At 48.7% G+C, this 14,987-nt stretch overlaps 2 non-coding genes across 2 annotated transcripts; one reads left to right on the top strand and one right to left on the bottom strand.

Moving 5' to 3' along the window:
* The first annotated feature begins 3,679 nt into the window (after nt 1–3,679).
* Trnai-aau lies at nt 3,680–3,753 on the top strand. The gene has a single exon. It is a non-coding gene; the product is annotated as a tRNA-Ile (tRNA).
* A 168-nt stretch (nt 3,754–3,921) lies between these two features.
* On the bottom strand, nt 3,922–3,995 carry Trnai-aau. The gene has a single exon. It is a non-coding gene; the product is annotated as a tRNA-Ile (tRNA).
* Between the last annotated feature and the right edge of the window lie 10,992 nt (nt 3,996–14,987).

Genomic DNA, 14,987 nt, shown 5'->3' with positions numbered 1-14,987 from the left:
GACTTGACACACACCCGCCCGATCACAGAAGGGCCCAGATGTCCCGCGAAGGACCACGCAAGGTCTCTTTTGTTGCATGTTGAGCCGTGGACAAGGGAAATCACGAAGACGTCACAGCCCCTTCTCCCTCCCCTTTTTTTATCGGTTTAAACCGAAAACGCCGAACCTACAAATTGACCTTTTTCGGTTAAAACCGAATTTCCGAAAATGGATTCGGCGTACGATCGGTTTTTATCGGTTTAAACCGAAAACTCCAAACCCTAAGTATAATGCACCATTCTTTTTTTTGTGTGTGTGTGTGTGTGTGTGGGGGGGGGGGGGGGGGGGCTGGTATGTTTGTCAGTGCGGGCATCCCTCCCAGCGGTTAACACTTGAACGGCTTGGTGGGGAGAAAGTGCCCATCCCCGTTTTCACCTCGAGGACCGTTGTAAAAAAAAGTCCGGCCCCTCGCGGAGCATCTCTTATTTCCCCCTTCTGTGGATAAATAAGATACATGTACGTGAATTTCAGATTACATACATGTTGTTTTACCAAGGCGTACACGTTCCAAACGCCAAGATCATCGCTTTTTCCCCCGACAACCCAATTTCGCGAGAACTATTTCGCGCCGCGTAGGAACAATGCGCAAAACTTGTTTTTTTCTTGAGGTGAAAACGGGTATAGCGCTCCAGCCGATTCCGCTCAGCACATGTAAGCCTGTCTGTTTTAATTCTCGCTGAACACGAGCTTTCTCAGAAATAACTTTACATACTTCTCTCTCGAAGTACATGAATGTGATTCGTTTCTTTTACATTTCACCTCTTCACTCTCTCTGTCTCTCTCTCGGAAAAATCGGACTTCAGTAATCGAAGCGCGGACAGACTTACGGTAGCCATTTACCTCGAACGCTATACTCGTTCTGACCTTAAGAACAAAAGGAAGTTTTGCGCATTGTTCATACGCCGCGCAAATTAGTTCTTACAAGATTTGATTGTCGGATGAAAAAGCGATGCTTTTGGCGTTCGCAATGCTTACGTCTTGGTAAGGTAACATGTATTTAATCTACAATACAACTACATATATCCACATAAAGGGGAAAATTAATAATACTAATCGAGCCGGACATTTTTTTTTTTTTTTTTTTACTACGGGTTTTAAAGTAAAAACGAGCAAGGCGCCTTTAGTTTCTTGTCCCCACGGAGACAATCACGTGACCTCTAAATCCCACCCTGCCGCTATTTTCACTTCCGGGAAGGATACCCACATTCACCGTCAATCCGGCCCTGGTTTGTACGGCCCGAGGATTCCTCCCTCGACCCCCGGTCGCGTAGTTCACGCGTCACGACGCCGCTTCGCAAAAGCCTGATGTTTCCGTCACGTGATGCGCCCTCGGGAGAGAAATCCCCGGGCTTTCCCCTCCGTGTGAATAGCGCCTCGACAACGATGAATATTAACTCTGTTTATTTGGTTTTTATTTTTTTTTTTCCTTTTTTGGTCTCCCTCGTGAAAGAATAAGCGAAGGAGCTGCGTTCACTCTTGCCGCGAACATGCACCTCTTCGTGGCTTGAAATTCCAAGAAAGAAATAAACGAACCTCTCTTGAGTCCTAGGCCGAAGTAAAAGCGTACTTGAACGCCCAACGCTTCGAGCTCTTCGGCACGCGGCCGACACCCCACTCTACCAACTACATCGCGAGCGAAAATTGAAGGTACGAGTTGGACGACGGAGCTTGTGGAGTGTGAGCGTGTCGACTCGTTCGTACACGAAATGATCCCCTAAGCCCTCTTCGTGCAGAGAAGGCCGATAAAAGGAAAAAAAAAAAAAAAAAAAGGACGACTCGGTTTTTTCCGATCTTTTATTTTTCCGTTCCGTTTATTCAGCTTTTTATCCGGAGCATGAGGACTCTCTTGGTTCGCCTGGTTGTCGCGATAGGCGCTGAGGCGTGAAATTATAGGCACGACGTCTTGGTGTACGTATGGTGTAGGCCTCGCAGCGTCGACTCCTCCATACTCGGTTTTAGCGTAGGATGGACCGCCGTGAACGCTACGAGCCAGTCCAAGTACCACCTGACTACTCGCCCCCTTTTCGAGGGTCACGTGACATTTACGCAGTGTTGGATTGGCTGGGATGGCTAGTGGGCATCCGCCGCATCGCAAAATGAACCAAGAGAGTACAAGATATACAGGCTGCGGGCCGTCTAGACTGGTCGCCTCTTACCTACGTTTAGTGGTTGCTTTGAAACGGGGAGCTTCGGCCGGACCCCAAAGGTGTCGGTGTGTTCCGGCCTGACGCCTTTTCAGGGTGTGCTAGCCGAGGACACAAAATGCAAATGTAAAAGCGTAGTAACTTTTTTTTTTCTCTTGCGTTTCTTGAGTGGCGGAGAGCTGGCCCTTAGTACAAAGGTAGACACTACGTGTGCGTTCTAGTTTTCTGTCTTATGAAACACCTCGTAAAGTGTCCATAAAGCATAAAGTATACTTTGTTAGAAGTTTATTTGATCATATAGTTTCAGCATGCAAACCTTTGTTGCCAGACTAAATCGACGCGCTCACCGCGCCGAGAAATACGATTCAGACTAAATATATATCGAGAGTACATACTTCAGATATCGGAAGTATGCTAAATATATAAGCTTTAATTTAACTCGTTCGTTTAAAAAAGAAACACGGAATTTGACTATCAACGTATTACTTTTTGCCGAGTGATTGCTGCGCAATTTACGCCATATACTGCGCCAATGGGTTCCCCTACGTTAGGCTACATTATACCAAGGTGTGATGGTTTGACACCAGCATTGTGGCCAAGTGTATTCTACCCTCAGCGTTACCAAATCTATTAGCTCAGGCCCGATTGTTACCGATGGCTCGTGCAAATTGCCCGAAATTTCGATTAGCGCTTGGGATAGCCTACTGTACGATTTCATATTCGTTCTGGCAGTTCTCAAAAGTTGCGCAATGTTTTTTTTTTTTTTTTTTTAAATTATTATTATTAGTATTTTTTGTGTGTGTGTGTTTGGGCAGGTTAGTTAGCTCTGTTAAGTGCTCTTCTTGCCGCGCACTGGTGTAATGTGGAGAAGCGGCCCTCGCGGAGTAGACGGCTTCGGAGCTTCTTGGGAGAGGCAAAGCAAAAGCGCTTTTCTGCTCGTGACCTAGGCTTTGCTGTATCGCCGCCTGTGTTTGTAAATGAGCACTTGTGCCTCCCTTTCAAACGAACACTTGGGATGACCCAGGCTAAAAAGCGGGAATGTCAATGGCGCTTCGAAATTGAAAAAAAATCATGGCCCGTAGATCGGTCGGCACTCCGGTTGTCACAATTTCCCCTGAAGACCATCTTGCCCAGATTTGTTAGATTAAAATACGTCTTAAACAAACAAACAAAACCGATTATAAAGCCGGTACCTTGTTGTTGCCGTATTTTTTTTTTTTTTTTACGCTTTACCATGAATTAGTTTTACGTTATAGTATGAAAAAAGAAACTTGTGTTGAGGCAAAAGATAGCTATGTTTTTCATCTTAATGCCCCTTCAATAATAATTTAAAAAAAATACATTATAATTTTTTTTAAGTGTGTGAAGCAGTCTTAATGTTTTCCGGAACAGGGTGTCAGTCCGATCACGATATGTTAGATTTGCTAGGCCATGATTAGTTTTAGCTGTTTTAGTACAAGCATAACACTGGCTTGGAACGATTCCTAGACCAGCCCGGCCTGCTAGCTCAGTCGGTTAGAGCGTCGTGCTAATAACGCGAAGGTCACAGGTTCGATCCCTGTGCAGGCCACTCTTTTTTCTTTTTTGATTAATATTAAGTTGATTTTATTGAAATGAGGACGGTTACGAACGGCATTTAATGTAAAAGGCCACAGTTTCGAGGCGGGAAGCAAAAAATAATCTGAGTGTCCTCATTTCAATAAAATCAACTTAATATTAATCAAAAAAGAAAAAAGAGTTGCCTGCACAGGGATCGAACCTGTGACCTTCGCGTTATTAGCACGACGCTCTAACCGACTGAGCTAGCAGGCCGGGCTGGTCTTGGAATCGTTCCAAGCCAGTGTTATGCTTGTACGTCCTAGAGTATTGCGAAGTGGTGGCAGCCCGTACGTGTATTGCATCACACTCGTATGTGATTCCGCTACGGATTATACGATAGAGCGAAGCAAGTAATGAGCGTGTTGTTAGGGTAATGAAACGGAATAAATAATAAACGCGTATTTTTATCGATGTCGCTAGTTGAACGACACGCCTGCTTCCTCTGTCTTACACATATTTATGTAGCCGTAAAAAAATAATTTAAAGAGAATCATTTTGATATCTTTTGCGTCATTTAATATTCGGTTGCTCGTCGGTAAGTGATTGTGAATGTGTCTCTAAAACACATTTATTTGACGTGTCTCTATTTTTTTATGGCAATGTTGTTGTTTTTTTTTGTAATTTTTAGCATTCTGTGTAATGTCATAAACCTATCATAAGATAAGTTGAAAATTAGTTACTACTATTGATGGATGCGCAAATTACCATAGCGAAACCTTGGTAATCTCCACGCCTCGAGGAGCTTCGAAACTTTATATCTCGGAACAAAAATTAAATACGGCTTTATTTTTTTTTACATAAATAAAAAAAAATATTCAGGGTGGCACAAAAGAAAATTTACACGGTCTTTTTTACTGCGAAAATAAACTAGGCATCGCCGAACGCTATAGGACCCGCACCATTATTGCACGATTTGAAGTAGCAACAGCCCCTAGTATTCTGATCGGCGCTTATGGCGTTTGGTTCATGTTCCGAAGCAGCCCATCGAACCTTGTCTATGTATCCGTAAGATTCGCCGGGCATCCTATTGACCGAAGTCCAGGTGCCTGTTCGAGGTCGCGGTCGAGGCGCCGGTCGGCCCGTCGCCCCTTCCAAGAGCCGATTGCCGATAGGCGGTGCATCTCGGCGATAAGGTACGCGTAAACACGGCCGACGTTAAGTCGAGATAGCCGAGGTGCCGATACGGTTCCACATTCCGCGTGTGCCTCGGGGGACCGTCTCTAAATCAGTCACGCGCAGTTAAGGCGCCGTGGTCGTACGCTTTTATCGGCGGGATTGATTTAACCGGTGGCAGCACACGCACAGAGATGACGGGCGACGTGACGAAGGACTTTTGCTGCTTGATTGGCTACTTAATGTGAAGCGGAGTCTAATATAGGGTCGATGGAGTCTCGTTTAGCTATTGACCTTCGAGGTGTGGTACGCGAATGCCATGGCGCCGTCCATCGTGCACGCTGGCAGCGAGAAAAAAAAAAGAAAGCCGTTTACAACTCCCTGTAACGCCGAATTAGAGCGCAGCTCTTGAGGAGGAGGAGGGAAGGGTACTGGGGGTGGGTCAAGTGACCTCGGGGGGCGGGGGGTCACGTGACCTTGGGGGTCACGTGACCTTGTGGGTCACGTGACCTTGTGGGAGTCACGTGACCTTGGGGCGTCACGTGACGTCGGGGGGTCACGTGACCTGGGGCCACGTGACGATACCGATGACGTCATCAGTAGCGTCACTGATGACGCCATCAGTGATGATGATGACGATGCGGATGCCGGTGACGTCATCAGTGACGTCACTAATGACGTCATCAGTGATGATGACGATGACGATGCGGATGCCGGTGACGTCATCAGTGACGTCACTGACGACGTCATCAGTGCCTATGACGTCAACGGGGGGTCACGTGACCTCGGGGGGTATCCCCAGGTCACGTGACCCCAGGGGGGGTCACGACCTGGGTAACCATCGTGACCCTCGTGAGGGTAACCCTAGTAACCCTTGTGAGGGCAACTCTCGTGACCCTCGTGAGGGTAACTCTCGTGACCCTCGTAAGGGTAACTCTCATAACCCTCGTGACCCTCGTGAGGGTAACTAACCCTCGTAACCCTCGTGAGGGTTACGAGGGTGAGTAACCCTCGTGAGGGTAACTCTAATAACCCTCGTGACCCTCGTGAGGGTAACCCTCGTGAAGGTTACCCTCACGAGGGTTACTAACCCTCGAAACCCTCAAAAGGGTTACCTTCACGAGGGTTACCCTCACGAGGGTTACTAACCCTCGTAACCCTCGTGAGGGTTACAAGGGTAAGTAACCCTCGCGAGGGTTAGTTACCCTTGTAACCCTTACGAGGGTTACAAGGGTAACTAACCCTTGTAACCCTCGTAACCCTCGTAACCCTCGTGAGGGTTACGAGGGTTAGTTACCCTCGTGGCCCTCGTGATCCTCGTGAGGGTAACCCTCATGAGATTAACCCTCGTAACCCTCACGAGGGTTACGAGGGTTGCGGTTACGCCGACGCCGACGGCGACGGCGACGGCGACGGCGACGCCGACGGCGACGCCGCTCAAGCCGGGAACGGGCCCCTAAGAGCTGCGCTCTAAAATTGATAGCGCTTTTTATGCCAATTAGAGTATACTGCAACAGACTTTTTGTTTGCAAAGCGTGAAGCGCCGTCCGCTGCACCGAAAGGGATGCCGGGAACTAGCTGTATAAAACCGGCTGTAGCGAACGACGGAGAGGCGACCTTGGATCGGAGCTCCTCGGTGGAGGGCGCAGGAGGCTCGAACAACGAGGCAAAAAGAGCCGTGGTCAGACTGCTCACGGATCATACGAAAAACAGTCTCCAGACACTGTCCGAGGCCTTCCCTGTGTGACGTTGGTCACTGCAGACGTCTTCGAAGCATGTACAAACGTGCTTCGAGCATGCGTGTCCGCAGACAGTTCCGGCATTATGTCGGCAGCAAACATCTTTTGTATGATGTACGAGAAGCCTGACTGTGTTCTGGTTCCCCAAAAGGCGCAGCTCACAGAGAAGCCACAAATGCTACGCATCTAGAGCGCCTTCAGAATATATAATTACAGTTTTTTTTTTTTTCTTTTTTTAACATTAGGAACGGTATTTTTCGAAGAAGCAGAGACCCGCGAACTCGGGACACCTCCCACGGGTTAACACTTCACTGAAACCAAAACCCAGCGCACAGGTGGTGGCATTTCTCGTCACTCGGGGGGACGCTACGCTGTCCCGGTCCCGCCGCGTGTGGATTTATTGTCCGAGCGAACTGGCGCGCCAGGGAAGCGAGAAAAGTTTACTCAATTTCCGGTGTCGGCGTGCTGCGCGCGAAGCATCTTCGTTCCCGTTCTCGCAACCCACGGCACGACTGCCCGACCGGGGTCCATCTTCGTTTCGCACAACCTGGCAAAGAGCGAACGCTGCCGCCCGCTCGATCCACTCGGAGGGACGATGCGAAGCGGAGTCCGCGAGAGGAGAGCCGACAATACGTTGCCACGTATATCTCTCCGAGACGCTGATTGGTTCGTCCTTTGTCGCGGTATAGTAATCACTAATGAAGCGGGTTATATACCCCTAAGCTAAAGCTGACAGCGCGGTAAAAGCTACGGGCTGTTGGACGAATCGTACGTCTATCTTTCAACACGTGATCAGACACCCACCTATAATATGGTAGCGTTCGCGAGCCACCACGCTTCAAAAGCTAGTCTGGCCACCGTGATTGCAAATACTTTGTTTAGTAGTTAGGGGGGGATATTGGTCTTAGAAGGGCGGGAGGAATTGTATGTTTGTCTTTTTAGACTTAGCCTAGGTGGCGCAAGCTACCGCCCGTTGCAAAAGGGTATAGCCATTAACATCCATCCATCACGTTTGGGCGCCAGTCCGTCAACCGTAAGCACGGCTTAGCGAGGTTCGACTATCGGACGTTTTATACACACGCCGACAACAAGATGCTGGCGCCGATAAACCGTACTTGCAAACGACCCTATTGCCCACGCGCACGGGGCGTGGTCACGTGATGAAAGCGAGGCAGTTGGTTGGTTCAACCAGCTCCTAGCTGCACGGCACTATCAGCTTAGGCATAAATGAAGCGTATATTACAACGTTCACCCCTAAGCTGACAGCGCAATGGAAGCTATGCTCGTAGGACCAGTCACTTTACGCTTACCTTTCATCGCGTGATTCCGTTCCCGCCCTCACTCTGCGCTTGTGATTGGGTATTTGCGAAAAAAAGAAAATCGGTTGTTTACAGCTCTGCTATCCGCCCTTGCCTGTGCACTCTCGTCACAGCCGATTGTGGGAAGAGAAATCGGGAGAAAAAGGGTACTGTCGAGGCAGCTGGTTATAACGAAGTCAACGGGAATCGGAAATCACTTCGCTATATCCGCTATTTCGTTATAACTCACTTCGGTTATAACGAAGTGCAAAAGGGAATGGGAAATCGCGATCGCTTCGCTGTAGCCGCTATTTCGTTATAGCCGACTTTGTTATAACCGGTCTCTACATACAAAAGAAAGAGGGAGGAAGAAGTGTATAGTTCGGTGCACGTCCGTCCACCAGGTATAGTGAGCCACCCTCAGAGAGCGGGGTCAGCTGATGAAAGGGACGCTGTCGATTGGTCTGGTCAGCGGGTAGCTCCCAACCGCACTGTCAGCTAAGCGGTGGCACGGAGTCCAGTCCGCTTCTCGGCTTCTGGGCTTCCAGTCTCTGGGGGCTTTCCGGAAAAGCGAGCGTCTTGGGCCGAGAGTCCGTGTCCGCACGCCCCGGGCGCCGCTGCTAATGAAACGCCGACGCCGCGGCTTTTTTCTGATTGCAGTCACGGCCTGGGAACGGGGCTGCGTCCTCTTTCCTTCCGCTTCGGACGGCCTTTTATTTCTCCTTCACTTCTGTTTCTAGACGCACGTGTCGGGTGGGGGACGCCGAGAGACGTGGCCCCCCCGGGGGAGGCACGTCGTCACGCTTGCTTTACCCCGGACGCCGTGATTAAACCTTTATACCGTACGCTGGCCCGTTGTTTTGGCTTCGCTCCGCAGTGAACGGTCATCATCGATTTACTTCGCTCATTGTAAAGGATCGTTTTCGAGCAAACTAAGCGTTTGTTTTTGTATTTTTTTGTCCACTATATCGGACTATTTGGTTGTTCTGGAGCAGAAAGTCAGTAAATATTGTTTTAGTACTATTATTATTGGGGAATTGTAGTAGACCGTTTCCGCAGCTCGCTAAGCACCCGGATAGCGCTCCGTAATCCGCCACAAGACTGGCGCACCACTGGCGCGCCGCCAGCCTTGTCTATGCAGACAAGGCTGGCGGCGCGCATGCGCAGCTGCGGCGTTTTCTACACGGATACCGTAGCGGAGGAGAAAAACGGTCTACTGCAATTCCCTATTATTCCTATTATCAACGTAGATACGCTACAATCGCGATTATCGCTCTTCGCAGCCGATGAGAGCGACTCGCAAGTTGCGTACACGCCAGAACGCTCTTTTATAATTTACCATACTCTGAAGCTTTGGCCAGGGCTCCGCTGCAGTTTTGTCGATGTGCTATTTAATTTGTTGTATGTTTTGCTTTTCTCTCGGTTGTCTGGTGTTGGCATCGGGGACTTTACAACGAGTAATACCACCCGAAGAAGAGCATTTGATATACGTACGAATATGTTTCGTCTAGATGATATGGGGTGTGTTCATCACTTTACATAGTCTCTAACGAGGAAATAATCGAAAACATGCGAATGCATGAACGTGATATTGTCGCGTGCGAATAGCGGAGTCAGCAGCGTGTTCGACTTTCACGCCGCTCCCTGGAGTTTGATCCCCGATAGCGCTTGTCCTCTTCAGAGCGCAGCTCTTAGGCGCCCGTTTCCGTGTTTCGCGGAGTCGGCGTCGGCGTAGCCGTCCTAAATTCAGTGGGAAATTTGACGTCACGTGACCTCGCACCAGTTTAATTCCCCGCTAAATTTAACGGGGAAATTCAGTTTCTCCACTAGGTTTAGCGGACAAATTCAGTTTCTCCGCTAGATTTAGGGGGACAATTCACCGTCACGTTACCTCAACACCAATTCAATCCTCCGTTGAATTTAGCGGGGAAATGCAGTTTCTCTGCTAGATTTATCGCACAAATTCAGTTTCTCCGCTAGATTTAGTGGGAAAATTAACATCACGTGACCTCAACACCAATTCATAGGTGACGTGACACCAGCTTATGTGACGTCATTTTCCCCGCTAAATTTAGCGGGAAAACTGATTTGGAGGTGGAGGGAAGAGGAAGGGATGGAGGAGGAGGGGGAGGAGAGGGTACGGAAGCGGAGGAGGGGCATGCCCTCCCCTCCGTAACCTCTCCTCCTCAAGAGCTGGGCTCTAATTTCACTTTACAAAGATTTGTGAACGTCTTTCATTATTTTATCTTTTGTTTTGTTTGCATTACTGGAATGTTCAGATGACTCGAAAATCTTGTTCTTTGTTCGAGCTCGGAAACTTCTAGATACCCAGGCACTTACAAAAGGAGCTTCGCATGACTGCTTGAGTCAGTCGTCCTTCAGTAGCCGTGAAAGTATGTTCGGTCTTTGTTATTTTATGTTGTTGGGCACACGTTGGCTTAATCAAAACTTTCAGTTTGAAAAGGATTCTGGCCGCTTCTGCTCCTGTCATTCGTCACAATATTAGGCTTAGTAGACGTCGGCTGCTAGAAAAAAATGGGTGTTTTTCTCTTTTGGTCCAGGTAGAATCATGTCCATACACTTTCGCTTTCTATTCTCCCGATCTAATGGAATACAAATCTTACGCGGTTGCATGCCGGGAAAAAATGTTGTCTTCCGCGGTTTCGTAACAATTATTTGATTCGACGAGTGCGGTTTATTTATCGGCGTATTTTCGATCCTGGTGACATCAGACTTTTCTCAATGCATGCGTACCGGTCAAAGCAGGCCGCCATCCTGTGAAAGCGGCGAGAAATTTGACCGGAGCCGCAGTGACGCGCGAAATGGAAGTTTCGTGCCGCGGATCGAAGCGAGGAGCCACCGGCCACGTGGAGACTGCAGAGCTGCTTTTCTCGGCACTCGTCGTTCGATCGCGCGCCGTAATCACGTTCGACCATCGCCACCGCCGCCGTGCCGTGTCTGACTTTGACCGTCATCTCGCACGTTACGCCGAGTACTTGGTCGGGCCGTGAGCGTGGGCGCCATTTCCCCTCAATCAATAACTTGCTAAAAGAAAAAAAAAAGTTTGATTTCGTGGGTTGCGCGCATGCGCTTGAACGTCTTTAAATACAGGAAAACATAGCAATAGCTTGCTGAAATAAGAACACAAAAAAAAATGGATTCGGTCGGCAGTGCGCATACGCCTGGACATCTTTAATTACAGGCAGACATAGTAGCTATTTAGCTTTTGTAGCTGTTTTGAGCGTTCCAAGATATTTCGGAATTCCCAAGCCTTACTCTTCCCGGCATGCTATTTATTATCTCTAAATTCAAAACAGTCATCGAGGAAACGGGAAATGACGGTTGTGACAAAACCAACGTTCAAATATTCCCGCGTGTTCTGTTGGGGTGAGTTCAGTTTAAGCTGAGACTAGAGGCTCCGCCTTTCAGCGCGAGCTTTCTGTCCTTGCTGGCACAAGTGTGAACGCGCAGGCATGCGCAACCAAAGCACTGCGGAAGGCAGAGAGGAGCGGAGTTTAGTCGAGCAGTCGAACTAAAAACACAGTATTTTGCGCGTTTTCTTTCGTTTTACTGGCATGAGATTTCCCAGAATTCGTGTCACACCATCAAACTTCTCCTGGCCCGTCGGGAACACGCAGTATACTGCCCCCATATTGGCCCCCCAAATGCAGCATGGATGGATAGATGCTAATGGCTCTACCATTTATAACTGTCGGTGGCCTGCGCCACCCAGCGAAATCAAAAGCATAATTAATCCTTTCGCCCTTCTAAGCATATTCGCTTCCCCTCCGCATTTGGCGTCACGTACTTAGTGTTGCCCGTGGATCCTCCGAGACCAATATGTCAATACTTCGCGAAAATAGTTAATCTGACTTGTAATTTGGCTTATTAGCTCAGATGTGTGTCATGTGTTAAAATAATTTCTAGGCAAATCAGTGAAAATTAAAATTTCTCCGGAGCCCCCCTTTCTAACCACTATTTTAGTAGGAACAGATGAACAACAGTACAAAGAAACTTAAGGTTAGTCCTTTTAATAGTGACGCCGCTAAAAATTACGATCCACGTGACGGAAGCGGCTGTAGGCAGCCGGGTGTGTGCGCATCCTCCATCGAACGGTTCGACAGACAAACATTACTTTTTCCGCATAAAGACGGCACCTACCAATGGGCGAACGAACTTACCTTGGAGGAGCGTGGCCTTCGACACTGCCAGCGTGCAAAACTTTCTCCGGGTGAGAGCGAGGTTTAGAGATATGACTTGCGCCTGTTACCGCCACACGGGGGCTCCCGTACCGAAACAAGAACGCTTGGAGATTTTTTGCAATTTAATGGCGGACGCCTACCGCGCCCATCTCAAGTGCTCCAGATCTCCCTAACAGATGGCGTCAGTGAGCCAGTGGGTGTTCTAGTCGTAAGCGGTCATGAGCGGGCACAGCCTAGTCGGTCGCACTTCAAACGCAAATATGTGAACCACCCTTTATGCTGGATTAGTGTCGTGATGTAGGCGAGTTGGTTCATGGTAAACGGAAATAAACAGCGCGCAAAAAATACACAAGGACGAAAGGAAGGTGCGAACGACACTAGCGCTGAACTCACAACTAAACATTTATTGAAAAAATCACCAAGGAAGTAAACCGCACTATCGCTTCAGCAGGTGTCAAGATAGGCAATTTCTACTATCTAACTACCAGGGAATTATTGGAAGCGTATGCAATAACAAGAGAGGGGCAAGATGCATGCGTCAGCCAAACATCGGTTTTTCTTCACAAAAAAGAAATTGCCTATCTTGGCACGTGCTGAAGCGATAGTGCGGTTTAGTTCGTTGGTGTTTTTTCAATAAATGTTTAGTTGTGAGTTCAGCGCTTGTGTCGTTCGCACCTTCCTTTCGTCCTTGTGTATTTTTTTCGCGCTGTTTATTTCCGTTTACCCTTTATGCGGGAGCGGTGAGAGCCAAGCTCACATGCTGATCGAGCGGTAACGTCGTCCGGCTCGGTTCCCCGACTCTTCGTGAGGTGGGGGACGGCGCGGACACGACGCGACATCGTTCCATCATCCATGACACATTCAGGCAGTGTAGGACGAAGCAGCCGCTGCTACCGGGCTTATCCATGCGACTGATCGCGACGGCGAGACTTGGAAGGGGCGGCACGTTTCGCGGATGCATTTTAAGCTTCAAGCCGCCGTCGCACCGCTCATACAAAAAGACAGTCTGCAGACACGAGTCATTTGCCGAGTTTCTCCTCGATCTCATTGCTTGCCATGCGGCATTCGAAGCACGGATCTCGCGGTAACTCGCGTTCGAATCTGTATGTATAAACGGTCTTTTGTATGATGTGTAAGCATTGTGACCCCGGCTTTAGTGACCGTATACACTGTGCGGATTGCGGGCCTTGCGGGCGCGTGCTTAAACCATGCTTCGAAGTGACGGCACAAGCTGCCTCTAGAAACTCGAATCTCTATAGCGTACGGTCTACTGAAAGTGTCACTTTGAACTTGTAATTTCAGCTGGCAGCCACCTTCATTTATTTGGAGTCGAGCGAGGCAGTTTAGCGGTGGAAGTGTCACTCGTGCAGATGGCCCGGTTTGGCCTGAGTAGCATTTCGCGCCATTAAAGGGACACTCAAGCGGTTTTTGGAGAAGCTACTTTTTGGTGCGATGGTGTTAAAGGGGTTATGACACGAAAATTAAACATATAGATTATTCTTGAAATGGAATGCTCATAGGCTACTTAGTATATGCACTAAGTTACGCGATTTTTAGAGCTCTGGTAATTGCAATATTCAATTTACGAATTTTTATCGTTTTCATCGGGCGACCAGGCAACTCTGCCCAAGTTAGTCACACCATGGCGTCCATAAACCACGTGACCATGAACGCTCTCTCATTCTAGGCGCCCCCATGATCGCCCAAGCTCTCCTCGCCGCAGTACGATCAAAACCGCTCACGCAACTCGGCAACCCGAGCGTTATTCTCGCTCTCGCCCCTTGCCCGTTGACCTTCCACCCTGCATGCGCCTGCGAAATATTCCCGGACGACAGTGACCACGGCGTGTTCGTCCGTAACTCGTCGTCACTGGATCTGGTCGCCAGCGGTTCGCAGTCAAAATGCACAGCTTCCAACGGCTCTTAGCAATGGACCTTTTCCGAGAAGCGTTCTGCGCACGCGCGAGCGCCCGATGCCAAGCGGTGGAAGTCGGCACGAAAAAATCGAGGAAATTCGGAATGAGGCTGTAAATCGACGAGTAGAACACGTAATTGGAGCATATATATAATTGTGTTACACAAAAAAAGAAAGTGGACGGAAAGAAAAACACGACGTTTGGGTGGACGCTACGGATTTCCTTCTTTAAAGTCGCGCTAGGCCTACCTCGTTGCGTTGGGCACGCGACGCTGCTCAGAGAGCGAAGCAACTGGTAACGTAGCTCCCATTATTGATGGTAGCGCAGGTAGGTCACTTCCTTGATTTTTAGTTCGTGCAGCCACCGCCTGGTGCCGTCGGTATTTGGAAAAGGTCCATTACTCTCATCGCTGCTGCGATCAGTGTCGAACACTTTGACAAGGCGAGCGATGCCGTAGACGTAATCGTCACGGAACGCATGCTCGAAACGTGGAAGGTAAACGAGGAAGCTGAGGCTCGAGACACCAAGAGAGCCAAGTCTGTGAGTGCGTGCAACGAGACACCGCGCTGGAGGCTGGCTACGTAGCAAGCCTCTCGCTCCGCTCGGATCCGCCCCTCCGAGGGGCCCGCATCTAAATTGATTTATCCACGAAACTATCGCGCCATTTTCATTACAAATTTAGCAGGATTATAAGAATATACAATGGGTTCTAGTAGTATAGTTATCTCATATTTTATTTTTGGCGTGTCATAACCCCTTTAAGGAAGTGTCAGTGAATGAGTATCTTCAGTTTTAGAAGGCAGAAACGCCTATTAATCACGCAGGAATAAAATACGTGCGGACTCTTTTCTGTACTTGCGAGGACCAATGAAATTATCGTATGTTTGAAAATTTTGGCGGTCTTTTTAAAGTTTCGCTAAAAAACAATTTTCAGTTCA

This window comes from Ixodes scapularis, unplaced genomic scaffold (assembly GCF_016920785.2).
Source record: "Ixodes scapularis isolate PalLabHiFi unplaced genomic scaffold, ASM1692078v2 ptg001518l_1__unscaffolded, whole genome shotgun sequence".
Lineage (NCBI taxonomy): Eukaryota > Metazoa > Arthropoda > Arachnida > Ixodida > Ixodidae > Ixodes > Ixodes scapularis.
The sequence above is the reverse complement of the archived record's forward strand: the minus strand, read 5'-3'. Positions and strand labels throughout refer to the sequence as shown.